The sequence below is a fragment of the Ictidomys tridecemlineatus genome, chromosome 5 (genome assembly GCF_052094955.1).
Source record: "Ictidomys tridecemlineatus isolate mIctTri1 chromosome 5, mIctTri1.hap1, whole genome shotgun sequence".
Lineage (NCBI taxonomy): Eukaryota > Metazoa > Chordata > Mammalia > Rodentia > Sciuridae > Ictidomys > Ictidomys tridecemlineatus.
The window spans coordinates 168,678,425-168,691,141 of record NC_135481.1 but is presented as its reverse complement, the minus strand read 5'-3'; positions in this window follow the sequence as shown (position 1 = coordinate 168,691,141).

Sequence of the window (12,717 nt, the reverse complement as noted above, 5' to 3'; positions counted from 1 at the left end):
TATTTACATTGCCTGTAAATAACCAGAAGCTGTCATATTAGGCACCAAAACTTATAAATGACAGCATAAAATTCAAGCATTAAAGAGATTGACTATTTCATTGCAAATTTATAAACACATAAACTTTTCTTCATTCATAGTTTATGCTTCTAAATTTTATGTTTTAGGGAGAGTGAAAGAGCAATTAATCAAGGAAAGTGTCTGTCTTTATCAAAATAGTATAATTAATAGAATTTCAAGATCTTAAATCATGTGCTTTTCCATTTCAATTTGTTTTGGTTTAATTTACCCACTGTTACAGGAATAAAAACATGTTAAGTTTTAACATAATTCAGGGTTGATATCTGACTGGTCAGTGATAAATCACAGTTTACATGTTTTTAAATTTTATTTTTAGAATAATTTTATTAATTTATACATCATATATATATACATATATATATATAAAACAGATAACTACACAAAATTGAGATTTAACACATGGTGATATTTTATCCTGTTTTTTCCCTCTTCTATGAAATCAAATCATCTACTGGCACTTTCTCATAATTTCATGTCTAGAATATATTTGAGGTTTTACATATCATTCCAGCACATTTTTATACTATTGTTATAGGCACATATTCATGAGCAATGGGAACTATTCTGTTGAATATTACAAGCATGATTTTGTAATCTTCGTAATTTATATTAATTTCAACTTCAATACATCCACACTGATACATTTAATTTTTAAAATGCATTTTAACTACACTTTACATAAAATTGCCCCCCAGAGTGGTTATATTAATGTGTAGTCTCTCGTGCTATATACAGGTTTTATTATGTGGGAAGATATTATGAAATGTTTGCTAAGTCCCATTTCATCCCCACCCCCACCCCCAAGTGTAAGGCTTGACTCCATTTTTTCTTCCCTGCAGTTGTGTGTTGCCACGGACAGTCCTGGTGACATGTGAGCAGAAGAAAAGTGTGGTCCTTCAGTCACTGTGACCAGGGCTGTGTCTTCCTCAGGGTCTCTTCCCCCACTTACCAGATCAATGCAGAATGCTCTGAGGTCCTTGAAGGAACTAAACTTTAAGATGTGAGGATCTGGGCTTCCTCAATGACCTCCTTAGAGATTTGATAGCCAAGAATGTGCCCCCTGGATAGGAATATGAACAATAAATAAACCTTTATTGCAATAAGACACAGCAATTATGAGTTTCTGTTTCAATGGAATCTGTTCCCTGTTATCTTAATTAATATGTATATTCTTACATCCCCATCATTTTTGAAGTTATCAGACTTGCATTTTTTATTCTATTTTAATTTTCTAACATAGATGACTATGTAAATCTTGATAGCATGCCAATTTGTATCTCTCTGTACTATGAGATGAAGAAGCATTTTCCATGTTTATTGGCATTTGGTTTTCTCCTTCTTAACACTCGCCCATTCATCTCTTGCCCAATTTCTCATCATTTTTTTTTCTCATTATTTTGGAGGAGGGCCTTATGTATTTGGCTTTTGAGAATAGCTGTGCTGTTGTTAATATCTTTTATGCCAGTCTGTGCTGTGGATTTTAACTTTGGTCAGGGTGTAATCTTTTTCCACAGATTTTATTCATCTTGGTACAGTCAATTTATCATTCATTTCCTTTATGGATAGTGTGTTTTGTCTTGTTTGTGAAATTCCACTTTGCTTTGTGGCCATCAAGGGATTTTCTGGTAGGACCTTGTAATAGTTCTTAAAGTTTTTGTTCTTCACATTTAGAATTTTACAGTCTGAAATTTAGTCTTGTATAACCTGTGTAACAATATAATTTTATTTTTCAGTTCATTCTGTTCACAATGATTTTGTGATACCACCTCTATTATAGAGAACATAGCCATAAACATGTAGGCTGGTTCATTTCCAAGCTCCTCATTCTTTCTTTAGTCCAACATGCACATCTGCACCACATTTATCTATTGTTTATATCAATATCTCACTGGCCTGAACATAACTAGGGTTCATACCTGCCAAGATAAATGCCTTCTACTGCTCCTTTTTTCAAAAAAATTTTAAGAGTCATAAAACTATTTTATTTTATAAGATTTTAGATCTGTTCATTGTTTATGTGAGGAAAAATAAATACATATTTTGGGGGTTTCCTTGGAAATGTATAATATGTATGGATTATTTGGTAGAAATTGATGAATTAATTTCATCCAATAACATTGTATCTTCCTCAATGTATAAAAAATTTTTAATGACATAATAAAATTTAGTAATTTTCTTCAAAAATTGTTTTACTCTTTCAACTTCCAGTTTTTATTCCAGTGGTGAAGGAATTGTTATAAAATATGTTACTTTTTCTCTTTGCCTTGGATTGATGTATAAAAATGATATTTATCTTATTTTCTGAAAGAAAACATCTTAATATTTTAGTTTTCAGCTAACTTGGTTACTGCCTTAAAAACTTATAGGTTGCTTTCTTCTTTTCCATCAGTTATCTTTAAACATTTATTGTACATAGTTTTTTCTGTTTCTTGGATCCTCTTATACTTGATAAAAAAATTGCTGTTCAATTATAATTTCTTCCTAGAAAAGCTGCTTATTCCTTTGAAATATTATAAGATTTTTTTTGTTTGTCTGCTATGTTTTGCGGTTTCACTCTTATGTGTCATACTCGTGATATATGTATCTATTCACATAACTACTCTCATAGTGGGCTGTTTCTTTCAGTCATTTCTAATTATCTTATTTGATTTTCATTTCAAAATGGTCATTTAATGTTTTACCTAAAACATTAAATGTCTTCTTTGCTGTGTCTTCTTTGCTCTGGAAAGGTAGCTACAAAGCCCCTATGAGCTTCTTAATTAAGACCTGGCACTATATCAAGATTTGCATAGTCATCTATCTTAGAAAAATTAAAATAGGATAAAAAATGCAAGTCTGATAACTCTCAAAAAGAGGTGAGAATTGGAAGAAAATGTATATTAATTAACTCTTTCACTAGTCATACCCTAAGTGATTTGGGGGATTCTCTCATCATGTATTTAATAGAGACTGGCCTCTGAACCTACTGAGGGGAATGGATAGCCCTGGATTCTGCACTTCTCATGTGAAGTTTTGTTTCATATAGAGGTCTGGACAAAAAAAGAAGTTTTTTTTTTTTTTTTCCCTTCTGTGGACTGGTGAGAAAAGTTTATTCTTCTTTAAAAGAGAAAGCCCTTCTAGGGTATTAGCTTAATGCAAAAATATTAGTTCTATTGGAATGCCTTCTAAAAAAGCACAAGAACAGATTATCTGTCCTTGTAGCCTTTGAAAAGTCTGTCTCTTGGTTCGTTTTGCAGGCCTAAACATAGGCCTTTGCAAAAGCTTTTCCTGGTGGTCTCAGGGGCCCAGCAGACTTGGGGCAGGACCAGTATGTCCCGACCCCTCGCCAGCAAGGGAAACACGACACAGGATTCTTCTTTCAGCAGTTTATTCAGGACCCTTGAAGCATGATAAGAAAACAGGAAAAAGGAGTGAGCGGTCGGTCTGCCCTGGCTTAAGTATCCAGCCCCGCCAATGAACTAGCACCACGTGGAAAAGTCTAATAGGTACAGCGCAGTGGAAGCAGGCCAGAGCCCAGCCCCACAGCCTTACAAGGAGTTGTTTACCTCTAACAACTCTAACTGCTAAAGAAGCAGAAGCAGGAAACCAGCGCCATTTTCAGGGTGCGGTCGCCAGCTCCCAACAGTTCCCCCTTTTCTAATTACAAGCAACAGGTAAAAGTAGAGGTCCTATCTCCATTATGCAAAAGTGGCCGTAAATAATGGCACACTCCTGAGGGGCGCCTCCCCAGGCGAGTCACCATTCCGACCGATGCCTTTTTCATGGAGGTGGGGCGTCGACATCAAACCCACATGCAATAGGACATGCTTTTCTTGGGACTCAAACCTAGAGCTCCCAAGTGCAGTGCCTTGCCTTGCACCCTGTGCTGTGTCGATCACTTGAGCATGGTGAGCCATGCTTGAGGGGATTGTCCTGCAGCAAAGCAAAGCAGCAAAGGCTTGTATGAGCATAAGATTCCGCACCCGCTGCCGCTTGCGCATACGAACCAGACACCACAGGCACAATACAATGGCAAGTACCAGGACCACAGCCAGTGCACCCATGCCTGCCCATTGTTTTGAAAAACTAAAAAATTTAGATAACCATGAGATTACATCTTTCATGGGAGCGATGTAGACACGCGTATTATTCACTCTAACAATTTCTTGTCTCAACAGCATAGTCAGGTTATCAAACTCTGCTGACCAGACCCCTGTAAGCATAGCTCCCAGTTGTCTAGACAAATTAGCGACCCTAGTCAAGTTATTGAAAGCTAAGGGAGTAATGCATAGTCCATCCATTGGCAGTAAACACCCATGAGTGAGCACTTGACTCAAAATGTCCACTTGGTCTTGTAGTAGATCTACCCGCTGGTTTAGAAGCACAATGCCACGATGTAGATGTTGATTCATCATAGTCTGAGTCTCCATGGCTGTTGCAGCAATACCCGAAAGCTTGTTCACAGCATCTGCAGTAAGCACAGCAGTAGCGAGAGCCGCGGCGGCAGTGGCCACCGCAACAGCAGAAGCTGCAACGGCCGCCACAATGGCTGCAGTTATACCAAGGTCTCTTTTGTTTCTTTGCAATAATACAGGCAAATTATCATCATCAATAGACACAGGTAAAGGCAAGTAGGAGGGCATACGTACTACCACAACAGAGTCCTCCAAAGAGGCATTCCAGCATTGTACAAGTCTACACGTCTGGTTAGAACAATTGAGTAAAGGAGATGAATAATTGAACATCAATAACATGAATGGGGGCCATACACACACAGGTGTTGGTGCAAACCTAAATAGGTCACTGCAATTGACTTTCACTTGCTCTTTGAAACTGCCAACAGAAGTATTGTAAGTGTAGTTACATTTTTAAACACTACCTCCATCAATAAATCCGAGGGCATTAAGTTGTGAGCAGGCGCCCAAACGAGTGCATAATACCCAGGAGTCAAAAGGATTCAAGAAAACAGCTTGAGTAGGATTATTATAAGTGAAATTGAACCCTAGAAAAGTAGCATTCTTGTAGGTGGTTGTTAAAGGAAAGATAAAGGTTTTGTTAGAATTAATAAACTGAGGGGTCAATGAGCCCTGACATCCAGTTCAAACTGGTGAACTAGGTTTTATGGCTTTACAATGGGCAACAATGTCGGTTGTTGAGGAATAGAAGTATTGGCTCTCGATAGCATTGCCATTTGAGCCCCAGGAACCATCACTATCAAACCAGCCCAAAGATTGATTGGTTAACATAATACAAGGTATGGAATCAGAGTAATTAACATGTACAGAGAAACACGATGTGTCAAATAATGAAACAGTAGAAAAGTTATCAATAGCTGCTACAGTATCCATAGGCAAGGTCGGCCAATCCATGGTAGCAGAGCCATTAGTAGTGAAGAAAGATGGAAGTACACCAGCCTGAGAAGTAACGGGCAATGGATATGGCCACGTCTTTACCACCGCCCGGAGGAGTCGTTCTGCAGTCCAGACGACCTCATGTCCGATCACCATCAGGAGAAGCATCAAAGAGAAGGGGAATCCCAATCTTGGTAACCTAATTAGAGAAATTCTCACACAGTTCTATTATGAAACATGTAAGAAGGTATTTTTGATGGTAAAATATTTGTGGTGATTGAAGAGCAATGGGTAAATGATTGTTAATTGCAATTATCATTAATATAAGTAAAAATGTGATGTATGTACACTTTATAATCTACCACAATAAGGAGAAATGAACTAGATATACATACAGCAACATAAAGACATCTTCAAAACATGATGCTGAATTGGGAGGAAAAGAAGGAACAGAAAGAGAACTCCTGTCGGTACTTTATCAGGTGAAATAAGCAAACCCTTTAATTGTAGTAAATGTACTAAATCAGTGTAAGCCGCCTCCAACATAGGGAGTAACAGCTGCCTTACATTCTTTAGTACATTGCTCAAAAACAAGTTGCTTAATCAAAGGCATGGCTCTATGGGGATCACCAAAGATTTTTCCTGCAGCATCCACCATCCTAGCAACAAAGTCTGAGAAAGGTTCTGTAGGGCCCTGTATAATTTTAGTCAGATTGCCAGACACTTCTCCTCTATTTGGGAGTGACTTCCATGCACGGATACAAATGTTATTAATCTGTTCATATACTTCAGGAGGATATCCCGTTTGTTGATTGGCAAACCTGCCCTGCCCCAAAAGCATATCTTTATCCCAGGCGGAGCATCCCGCCGCATGATTTTGGGCAGCCTGCTCTACCGTGTCCTCTAGCATAAATGCTCTCCAGTCCAAATATTTGCCTGGGGAGACACAAGCGCGCACCAGACTAGCCCAATCTGAGGGGGTCATGCAAAATCTGGTAAGCCCCTCTACCTGAGTAAGAGTGAAAGCAGCATCTATACCATAAGTGCGAACGGATTCTGCCAAGGTTTTAATTATTTTAAAATCTAAAGGCTCATGGTATCTTCCCCTATTAGCGTCCTGAAAAACCGGGTACGCTAGTCCCATGTCTGTATTAACTGTTCTCCAAACTTGTGTATGAAAAGTTCTCCCGGAGCTTTGGACTCCCCCCACATATGGGGGTGGTGCAACAGGCACTGCATCTTCTAAATTCTCAACCTCCTCTTCAGAATTAGATTTATCAAAATTAGATTTATCCCCCTTCTCACGGTAGGCTTTCATGCTTTGTGTCTCCCTTTTTTTCTTTTTCATTTTTATCTTACGTAGTTGCTGTAACAATATATCAAGGTCCTCAGAACTCTCTGAGTCGCTTGTGTCCTCGGGTGTTTTTAGTTCGGTCAAGTCTGGATAGAGCCTTCTCCTATTTTTATTTTCAGGCTCTTTTGCCTTTTCACTACTCTTATTCTTAATACTCTCTGCCACTTCGCTATGTGACCCCTCAGATTTTTCCTCATGTAGTTGTTCAAGAACGGCCTGACCCTCACCCACAGCTTCCTGGCATTTACCGTCTGCTATACATCCTCTAACCAACTTCCAAAGTGGTATAACGCCACCCTCTAAAGTACCTTGCTCATAAGCGAAATCCAGATCTCTCCCTAATTTGTCCCAGCTAGGAATCGTAAGACTCCCCGAAAAAGCAAACCAAGGAGCCGCTATATCAGCTTCTCTTAAAAACATCTGCAAAGTGCTCTGCTTTACCTTAAGTCCTTTTGAACGTAGCAACCCATCCAGGGCCAACAAAATTGGGCTTGAAGAAGTAGCACCCATAATGTTTTCAAAGTTATAAAGAAAGTGAAAGTACAAAAGCCCCGCTCTCTCTTTATCTACAGAGGAGAGTCCCATTCTATTAGTTCCCTGCTCTCTCTTTATCTGCAGAGGAGCGCCCCACTATTTGCTTTTGGATTCTCACTTACCTGGGAAACTTTACCGGTGCACCACCCTGGCTGCTGAAAGTTCTGAATCCCGGGTTTGAGGAATATTCCTCCCCGTACGGGCTACCAATTGTCGCGACCCCTCGCCAGCAAGGGAAACACGACACAGGATTCTTCTTTCAGCAGTTTATTCAGGACCCTTGAAGCATGATAAGAAAACAGAAAAAAGGAGCAAGCAGTCGGTCTGCCCTGGCTCAAGTACCCAGCCCCGCCAATGAACTAGCACCATGTGGAAAAGTCTAATAGGTACAGTGCAGCAGAAGCAGGCCAGAGCCCAGCCCCACAGCCTTACAAGGAGTTGTTTACCTCTAACAACTCTAACTGCTAAAGAAGCAGAAGCAGGAAACAAGCACCATTTTCAGGGTGCGGTCGCCAACTCCCAACACCAGTACATGGCAATCTCTGCAGGAATTGAAGTCTGGGTACCCTGGATAGCCACACTCCTCACTTACTTGCATTCTTAGCCCCACACTTTCATTCCTGTCTTTATCTGAGATCTGGACTAAGGTCTTCAGGAGCCCTACTGAGGACTCTTTATAAGGGGAAGTAGGAAAATCTCTGAATACACTCTCCCCTCTCTGACTCTGTACCTGGGACTTTCCCACTTCTAGACATTCCTTTTCCCTCCCCCAAACCTCAGGCTCATAACAGGTGTGCAGCCTTTTGTTCAGACACCGAGTCCATGGTGAAAATCCTTTCCATGGGAGAAAACTGAATAGGGGATTGAGCATTGGCTTTTTAGTCTTTTACTTATACCATCTTGCAAAGTAATTGGAGCTTAAACTCTCATTGTTGGTTTGTTGTTTTAACGTTCTACCCTGAGACCTGGCAGCTCAGTTCTCCCAATTCAGTGGAGTTCCTGACAGCTTTACATCCCTACTTCTAAATCCAAAAATGTGTAACTGCCTGGGCTCCCCAATTATCCACTTCCTTTTTTATTTCTTTTTTGAACATCCTAACTTTAATTTCTTTTGTATTTCTAGAGCTTTAATTTTTCCTACCATTCAAGCTCAGATATTAGAACAGTCTATAGAGACTATCTCCTTGTAAACAGAAGGAGGTCTAATAGAGCACTGGCATTATATTAGAGAATACCAATAGGGACTCATATTTAATTCCTCCTCAAAAAAGAAAAGAACAATTCTGTGAAAATAAAGTCATTGTTGTAATTTAGCAATTTCCCAAGTTTACACAGAACATAAGAAATGAAGGTAATTTAAACTGGATGAAAAGCAATTGCATTAGGTCAAAATGAAGAATTTTCAGACTGAGATTTATCACTGAACTGAATAGTTGAATCCATTATAAATGCTATCCTCTCAGAATCTGTACAAAGGGAATGATATTTAGTCCTTAGGTGTGTCTTAAAGATACCAGTAAAGAATCTTTTGTCTTCTTCCTTTCCATGCACAACCATGGTGTTTACTTTTAAAAGGTTTCTATTTTTCTAAACTATGTTGTTGCTCACAAATTTTAAAATGCTGTTTCTATGTCCAGAAACAATATATTAACATAGGCATTTAATTTCCCATTTCAGGAAATTAAACAAATTAGTTTAAAATATCCAAGCATTCTGGCTTCAGTGCACTATATAAAAAGTAGCTTTCTTTTATCCCTTTGTATGTTAAATATAAGTTCTTTGCTTTTCCTTAACTATTTCTTTCTATTTGGAGATTTATCCTCCTCTACTATGATTCCCTAGTGACTCTCAGTGAGTGTTTATTTTGGTTAGGTTCCCTAGAAGAATATATCAGAGTCCAATGCAGTCATGTGTGTCCATGTCCATGTACGTGTGAGCCCTTGCATATATGAAAGTGATTTACTAACGGAGTGCTCTCAGGAGAAACCTATAAGGAAATGAGGAAAATACAAGAAAGAAGAAGCAACTTTGCACACTGGTGTTATGGATGAAGTCTAGCCTCTGCCTGATCCTATGGGAGCTTAGGAATGTGAATGGCACCACAGGGTTGGTTATTACAAGGGGCAGAGCTTCTGTGCCCTCTCATCAGTCATTGGCCATTATCTCCAGTGGGATTGTCACTCTCTGTGCATCACTGGGCAGGATGGCTCCCACTGGCCAAGAGGAAATTTGGAGAAGAGAAGGCAGCTTTGAGCCATGAGAAGCAACTCTCAGAGCAGCTGGGATCTGGGTGTCCTGGAAGGTAAGTGGAATCTTAAGAGGTCACCAAGAACATCTACTGAAGTACAGTTCATCCTTGTGTCACTGCAAGGCAAGAAAAATCCAGAATTAATGGAGCCAAGTGTTTGGTTCCTTTCTTTGGGTTTTGCTCCATGTTCAGAATTACCAATACTTAGATACATTTTTTAAAATATACTCACTCCTGAATCTCCATCTTTTTGGCTTTCCTGTATTTGATGTTTACCAGAAATAACTGGGATTATGCTTATAAAGGTAGAAAGGATTTATATAGCAACTATAGAATCAGCTATGATGTGGCCACCTACTAAGGCAAGGTAGGCTATACTTCAATGCCCACCCTCAGCTTAGGACATGCAAAGACTAAACTCTATTGAAGAATAGAGAGAAGTCTGAGCCCTATTTGTTGGGCTATATCCATTTGTGCTACCATAACAGGCTGGGAAATTCATAAAGACAGATAGTGGGAAAATTATAAAGAGAGAGATAATTTCTTACAGTTCTAGAGGCTGGGAAACTCTAATGTTAAGAAACTCTGCTTCCAGGGAGGGATTTTTCTTCCCATGGAAGAAGCTAAAATGTCAAGAAAGCACACACAGGCAAGCTGGGGCTTAGTTCATTTTTGTAACAAACCCACTCTCATGATAGTGACATCAATTCAAATGGTACTGGATTAGTGATGTAATCACCTATCAAAGGTCATGCCTCCAAGCATCGTTGCACTGGGGATTAATTTTCACATTCTGTATACCTGTACTCTGGGGGACGAATTCAAATCAACACATGGCAGGTATAAATTCATTTTCAGTTCATCTCAGTTTCATGACTTGATATAATCAGAAGTTACTATTTGGTTGAGCCACATGAAAGCATTCTGAATGCTCTCCCAGCCCCATCCCATCCCACCCCACCTTTTTTTTTTTTTTTTTGAGAAAAAGGAAAAAGAAGTTTTATTTCTTTGTTAGCAAAGGAGAAACATAGGGGATTCCAATCCCAGAGGCTGTGATTCTGTTCCTGGGTGTGGGGGGACGGGGGCTTTTAAAGAGGTGATGCAAAGGCTACATTCCATGTGTTCTCTGTCCAGAGTTGGAGTTGTAATTCACTTGTTAATTTGGGAGATTGTCATTTCTGATATATATTTTTTTGGTGCCATCCCCAAGTGTGAATTACTTCTTTCCTGTGGTGGGTGTTTACTCATGGAACAATAACTCTGCCTAGCATGAGAAAGATAGGTAATCCTGTTTCCCCTGAGAAAAGGGAATGGGGAGATTAGGAAGGAACAGGGAAAGAGGAAGAGAAAAGAAACATGTCCATTTTAAAAATAAGTTTTATTGACAGAGCAGCAAAGGCTATTCAAAGCATAATGTTACACTGTTACATTTCTCCACTGTCAATGTCTACATTCTGTTTCTGTGGTCTACTGAGTGACAACATCTCTAAGCTGCTTCCTGCTGAGAGAGGGCAAAGTTGGGGGGAGGCTATCTGAAGTCCTTGTTCTCCATCAGGTGAAACATGGACAATTAAGGATACTCAGCATCAGGACAGTCCAGAGATCCATGGTGGCAGTTGGTGGGTGATTAGACAAGGAATACACAGGGCAAGGATCAAGCTCGGACAACAATAAAGATAGTATTTCACTTTTGTAAACAAAAGCAATTAGTATTTCATCCAGTCTCTGAAAACCATAAAGACAGTAACTCATAATCATACCAGTGAGAAACAGATGGAATTTACCTGTATAGGAGATTAGGAAGATTTGTAGGTCTTTGAGTTCAGGCTCAAATTGACTCAGGATAAACTTGTGACTCTAGAGTTCTTTGTGATCATTATTATTAGGCACATCTAAGAACATAAGAACCCTTCTTTTATAGCCTCCATCTTCACTTACTTTTGTTAGGCAAGTGTACATTTTAAATTAGACAGTATTTTATTTTTAGCATTTTAAAAGTCACTGTTATATTTTGCCTGTCATTAAAACCTTTTAGTCTTATGGAGAAAAAAAAACAAAATCTTCAGAGTTTTTGAGAAATAAAGTTGTCATTTAGTAAAGGAAAAAAAATACATTGTCTTTCCTTTTAAATGTCTGTGTGTGATTGTGCTTGGTCATACTCTCCTGCCAGGTGTTTAAGACAAAGTTGGTCAAAATTGACCTTGTAGCCTGGTACACTGGTGCACATCTGTAATCCCAGCAGCTAAGGAGGCTGAGTCAAAAGGACCATGAGTTCAAAGCTAGCCTCAGCAATTTAGCAACTTAGCAAGACCCTGTCCAAAATAAATTTTTTTAAAGGGATGATAATGTGGCTCAGTAGTATATTGAACCCCCTGGGTTCAATCCCTGGTAACAAAAAATAAAGAAAATGTCCTTGTTTTATCTACTCTTAGGTTCTGCTGAGAATCCTCAGAGATTACTCTTGGGAACATGTGTGACACCCCTTGCATCCTTTTGCGTCCGCTATGAGTTATATTGGACTTCAAAAGATGAATTCATCAGTTGAGTCTTTTGAGAATTAGCCTCTCATTAAGATATCTTTAAGGTATAGCAGCTGTATATATTCTTTCAGCAAGAAATAACAACTATGAGTATTCTCCTATTTGCCTGCAAATACTAAGTAAATCGTTTTTAATTTAAAAAAAAATGCCATGAGAATGATAAAATGTGAAGTGTACGAGTTCACACTAAGAAAAAAAAAATAGAAAGGGGGACCACTGGTTGTTCATTTCCTTACACAATCTGCATTATTCACTGCCTCCTGAAATTCATGGTAGGCTTTCCTTGCACAAGCAATAATTTCTAACCATTTCCACATTCCAAAGACAATGAGGGCAGGAAGCCAATATTCCATGAACACGTTCTGTGATTTGAAATAATGTACGGAAATTACTACCACTGCTAATTAATGCTCATTAAGTGCCAAAAAAGCATTTGATTTTAATTTTCAGGTAGGTAATGTTTTCTGGTTTACATTTCATTCACTCCTTACTTTGAGAAATCTGAAATTTCTTAAAAATCGTTAGTGTTCTTAAATGCAATATACATTGTCTAGAAGAAAAGGAAAATGACAAACTAAAAGTTTTTATTTACTCTGTCTCATGTTAACTCTTTTAAGTTGTCCTTTCATA